Below are 6,000 nucleotides of genomic sequence, written 5' to 3'. Positions count from 1 at the left end.
GACACTTTTTTCAATTACAGGCCACATGTCCTAGGGATACACATTATGTGTCTTTAATGCACTGTTTTCCATGGCCTTCTGTTGATTATTGCTGGTTCTTCCGCTTTTAGGGGCAGTTTCCAACAACAACGGCAAAAGAGTGCCCGGAACCTTTGTCTTTAACACGGCCCTTGGCAGAACGAGGGTCATCGGGCAACATTGCTCAACATTGAAGCAGTCATGAAGATCGAACCCAGGACGTCGTAAACGCTACCCCTGGACCACGGGTGCACGCTTTATTATATAGAAATTGCTTTTCAGAAAATATTGTTTTTGAAAAACCTACGTCGAAAATTTTGAGAACTACATCTGTCGCATGAACTGTAATAGGAGCTACGACGACGTTATAATTTACACTGTATAAAATCAATGTTCATATTCACTGTTAGCAGTTTTTCACCATGACCATGGTATAGTATGGGAACTATGGCTATACCAGGGTACAAATGAGGGAAATGCTGATTACTATAGTCGTTTTCGCCTACGATCTGGAAATCTGTTTTACTTCTTTTTCTTAGAGGGCCTTTCCTTTTCTGTCTTCCCGTACTGAACCTTATGGCAGCAAGTAGGTCAGCCTGTGCCTATCCAGCTGAAATGTTACCTGTTGGATCGCAAGCAGACCATGAACGCAGCTGAAAAGTATCCAACGTAAGTTGCACGTTCCAACCCATTGCCGTTTTCGAGACTCTGTTCCCATGCTACTTCGTTCTCCAAAAATTAGTCCTGAAATTTGGAAATTGATATTATAAAAGATGTGTTCAAAAAGTAAGGGGAATGTTGCTATTCCGCAGGTTCAAATGGCTTTAAGCACTATGGGACTTAACATCAGAGGTCATCAGTCCCCTAGACTTAGAACTACTTAAACCTAACTAACCTAAGGACATCACACACATCCATGCCCGAGGCAGGATTCGAACCTGCCATCGTAACAGCAGCGCGGTTCCGGCCTGAAGCGCCTAGAACCGCTCGGCCACAGCAGCCGGCTATTCCGCGGATCGCGAGATTTTTTTTCATTGTTGCGTTGTAAACATGCCTGAGAAATATCTGTACAGAGTTAACCGTGGTTAGACGTGTATTAGTAGTCGACAATTATTTATTTTGTGTAAACATCGATCAGAGAATTTGTACTAATTTTTGGTATAAGAACGGAGTAAATGGCAGCAAATGATAAATATTGCTTTTGGTGAGTCTGCTATAAGTAAAAAACGAATTTACAAGTGACATGAGCGTTTCGAAAAAGTCCGTGAAGACGCTGAAGATGACGAGAGTCCTGAATGTCGCAGTATATTATTAAACGATAAGATAGTGAAAAAAGAGAAAGAAATGATTACGAATGACCGCCTAATCACAGAGAAGGTGCTGATGATGTTGATATCTCCCTTTCATCTCTGGATTTTTTCGTTTTAAATTGATTTATAGGCTACAGTTAGGTCAGGAAAGATTCTAAAAAAAAAAAAAAAACCTTTGTTGCCCAAGTTTTCGAAGAAAGAACGCACACCTTTGTGCGGGTTCAGGGTTATTCATAAAATACAATATGTAAGTTTCTCAAGTACATAGAGCTGTGATTGACACACAAACTGCATGTTTAGCACGTCCACATATAATTACATACTTTACATTTTTATATGTACACAATAATATAAATTTAAATAATTAATTAACGTCATAGGTTAACAATCACTGAGGGATTATTCGTAATAATGAAACAGACTAACTGTAAGGTAATATTACTTCTGTGTGTAAAACTGCATGAAACTTTTTATTCACTCATGTTTAAACTGGGATAGGCCTATAAATTTAAATAATTATGAACAAACTGGAAAACCGTCATTGAGAAATTACTAACAATACCCTAATAGACTACCAGTTTATTACCTCTGAGTGTGAAACAATTTTTGGCAAGTACAAAAAAAAACGCCACGAATGAATTATTCTAACCAGACGGAAATCGGTTGATCTGATGTACATGTGCAGATAAGCAAATGATTATAATTTATGAAAAAATTGGATTTTTTATTCAATCGGTTGATCTGATGTACATGTGCAGATAAGCAAATGATTATAATTTATGAAAAAATTGGATTTTTTATTCAGGAGAACGAGCTTTACAAATTGAGCGAGTGAATAACGTGTTGGTCCACCTCCGGCCCTTATGCAAGCGGTTATTCGGTTTGGCATTGACTGGTGGTTGCTGGATGTCCTCCTGAGGGATAACATGCCAAATTATGTCCAACTGGCGCGATAGAGAGTCAAAATCCCGAGATGGTTGGATTTGTGGATTATGCGGCGACCTTGATGGCCAAGGGAGGGTTAGGCAAGCAAGAAGACAAGCAGTAAAAACTCTCGCCGTATGTGGGTGGGCATTATCTTGCTGAAATGTAAGCCCAGGATGGCTTGCCATGAAGGACAACAAAACGGAACGTAGAATATCGTCGACGTACTGCTGTGCTGTAAGGGTGCTGCGGATGACAACTAAAGGGGTCGTGCTATAAAAACAATGTCACCCCCGATGATCATTCCTGGTTGTCGTGTCATATGCCGCGCGACTGTCAAACTGGTGTCCCACTGCTGCTTGGGGCGTCTCCAGACACGTTTTCGCTGGTCACTGGGGCTCGATTCGAACGGGACTCATCACTGAAGACAATTCCACTCCACCCAATGAGATTTCAGGCCCCGGACAGTGGTGGGATACCATCCTGACTGTCGCCCACCATATGGCCTGACAAAAAGGAGTGATCATCTGGGGTGCCACTTCTTTTCATAGCAGGACTCCTTTGGTTCTCATCCGCAGCACCATTACATCACAGCGGTACGTCGGCAATATTCTACACTCCATTTTGTTGTCCTTCAAGGCAAGCCATCCTGGGCTTACATTTCAGCAAAATAATACCCACACACACACGGTGAGACTTTTTACTGCTTGTATTCATGCTTGCGAAACCCTACCTCGGCCAGCAAGGTTGCCGGATCACTCTCCAACTGAGAACCGTTGGAGCATTATGGGCAGGGCCCTCCAACCACCTTGGGATTCTGACGATCTAACGCGCCAATTGGACAGAATTTGGCACGATATTCCTCAGGAGGACACCTGCTCAATTTGTGAAACTCTTTCTCCTGAATAAATCATCCAGTTTTTTTCTGAAATTGTAATCATTTATTTGTCTGTACACGTACATCACATCTACTGATTTCAGTCATATTCGGATAACTCCTCCGTGATGCGTCTTTTTTTTTTTGTCTTAGAGTGTATGCCGTACACTGTTTCTCGCAACGGATTTTGATTGTCCTGTTACATGAAGTTAATCTACACGTTCGTGGAGAAGTTCGTTCATCAACGAATGGGAAGTGATCATAACCAGCAAATCTGTTGTTATTAAAGAAATAGGGGCAGAAGGACAGCAATATTTGGGTCTTTTATGTGCCTCAAGGTCAGTTTCATCCTCAGGTTCGTGCACTTTAGGTCATTTATTAACGTAAGCTGTCATTTCCAGTCAACATTTCATCAAGTCCTTAACCCCTTCAGCCTTGGCTAAATACGTCACATAACAAACAACTGACTTGAGCACTGGTGTTCTGAATGTAGTAACATTCATACTTGACAGCCTGAGAGTATTAACAGCAGCCATCTAGGGCCTGTCTTCTCGACTCCAGCAGAAATAGAGATGGTGGACAGAAAAGTAGCTCTTCCTGGTAGGCCTAAGCTTATAGTTTATACTGAATAAGGAGCGTTCAATAACTAATGTAACAATTTTTTTCTCCACCAATATCAGGTTGGAAAAAATGCCGAATTTGTTGTGGGATATCGTGGAATATTCCTGCTTCAGCCCTTATAGTTTCGTGAAGTTCCGATAAGTGGCGGCACTATTTGTAGCCTTCAAAACTGCGTCTGTAACGGAGGTGCCTTACAAGCAGAGATCTGTCATTGACTTTCCTTCGACGGAAAACTGGAGCATCGAAGGCGCTTGTAGAATGTCTGCGCTTGTTGGATGTCTGTGGAGACCTGCCAGTGAACAAAAGCAGTGTGAGGTCCATCTCTGCCGGCCGGAGTGGCCGTGCGGTTCTAGGCGCTACAGTCTGGAACCGAGCGACCGCTACGGTCGCAGGTTCGAATCCTGCCACGGGCATGGATGTGTGTGATGTCCTTAGGTTAGTTAGGTTTAATTGGTTCTAAGTTCTAGGCGACTGATGACCTCAGAAGTTAAGTCGCATAGTGCTCAGCGCCATTTGAATTTGAGGTCCATCTCCTGCGTGCCGGCTGGCTGCGCATTGCTGCCACTCCTGGCCAGCACATTCTCCAGATCTCTCGCCAATTGAAAACATCTGGTCAATGGTGGCCGAGCAACTGCCTCGTCACAATACGCCAGTCAGTACTCTTGATGAACTGTGGTATCGTGTTGAAGCTGCATGGGCAGCTGTACCTGTACATGCCATCCAAGCTCTTTTTGACTCAATGCCCAGGCGTATCAAGGCCGTTATTAAGGCCAGAGGTGGTTGTTCTGGGTACTGATTTCTCAGGATCTATGCACCCAAACTGCGTGAAAATGTAATCACATGTCAGTCCTAGTATAATATATTTGTCTAATGAATACCCTTTTATCATCTGCATTTCTTCTTGGTGTAGCAATTTTAATGGCCAGTAGTGTATATAGAGGGTGATTGTAATGAAAGTTAAACTTTCAAAAAGCTGTAGAAATAACACCACGCGTCAGAATGACGTCAAATTGCAACGAAATATTATCGTAGAAGGGGAAAAACGTATGGCAGAAGAAAAATAAATAGTTACAAAATGTAGCAATAGATGGGCGCTGTAAGCATCATTATTTAATAATGGTCCACTACAGATGAGAAATAAATCATACAACAATGCCTAAGGTGTACGTTTAACGTTAAACTGTACTACTCAGTGTGCATGGGTGTGCAGGTGTGATACTGTTAGTTACGTAGGCCCATCCACCACGGCAAGGCCATATCACATCGGATGGGAAAAATCGGTTTTTATTTGTCCTGCGGGCAAAAACCGAATAAAAAGCATCAATCATATCGGTTTTTAATTGTCCTGAGGCCATAAAACGAATAAAAAGCATCAATCAAAATCAAATCTGATTTTTAATTTCCGTGTGACTGGCGCAAAACGTGTTCTAAATTGAAATCGAGAAACCTGTTCCACAACTGATCGAAGTGTTTCCGGGTTCACGTTCAGAATGTGTTGCGCAATGCGTGCCTTCAAATACAGCTAAATTTGCAGTCGAAAAACTGAACACGTCTTTCAGATAGCTCCACAGCCAGAAGTCATACGGATTAAGGTCAGGTGATCGGGACGGCCAGGCTGTAGGGAAATGGCGCTTCAGCAATGTGCGGAGGTGCGCCATCTTGCATAAAAATGATCCCATTCACACATCCACGCAGTTGGAGAGCTGGAATGACGTGGTTGCGCAAAAGACACTCATAGCACTTACCAGTGACGGTACAGGTAACAGGACCGGAAGCACCTGTCTCTTCGAAAAAATATGGCCCTATGATAAATGAGTCTGGAACCGCGCGACCGCTACGGTCGCAGGTTCGAATCCTGCCTCGGGCATGGATGTGTGTGATGTCCTTAGGTTAGTTAGGTTTAAGTAGTTCTAAGTTCTAGGGGACTGATGACCTTAGAAGTTAAGTCCCATAGTGCTCAGAGCCATTTGAACCATTTTTTATGATAAATGATGTCGTAAACCCGCACCACACAGTGACCTTTTCAGGATGAAGTAGTACTGGTTGATTTGCGTGTGGATTTTCCGTTGCCCATATTCGATAATTCTGTGTATTGACATATCCTGTCAGATGGAAGTTGGCATTGTCTGTCCACAAAATCTTCCACGGCCAATCATTATCCACTTCCATGCGAGCAAGAAATTCTAAAGCAAGGTCTCTCTTGCTGGCAGGTCAGCAGGAAGCAACTCGTGCACATGCGTAATTTTGAAT

This window comes from Schistocerca nitens, chromosome 2 (assembly GCF_023898315.1).
Source record: "Schistocerca nitens isolate TAMUIC-IGC-003100 chromosome 2, iqSchNite1.1, whole genome shotgun sequence".
Lineage (NCBI taxonomy): Eukaryota > Metazoa > Arthropoda > Insecta > Orthoptera > Acrididae > Schistocerca > Schistocerca nitens.
The sequence above is the reverse complement of the archived record's forward strand: the minus strand, read 5'-3'. Positions refer to the sequence as shown.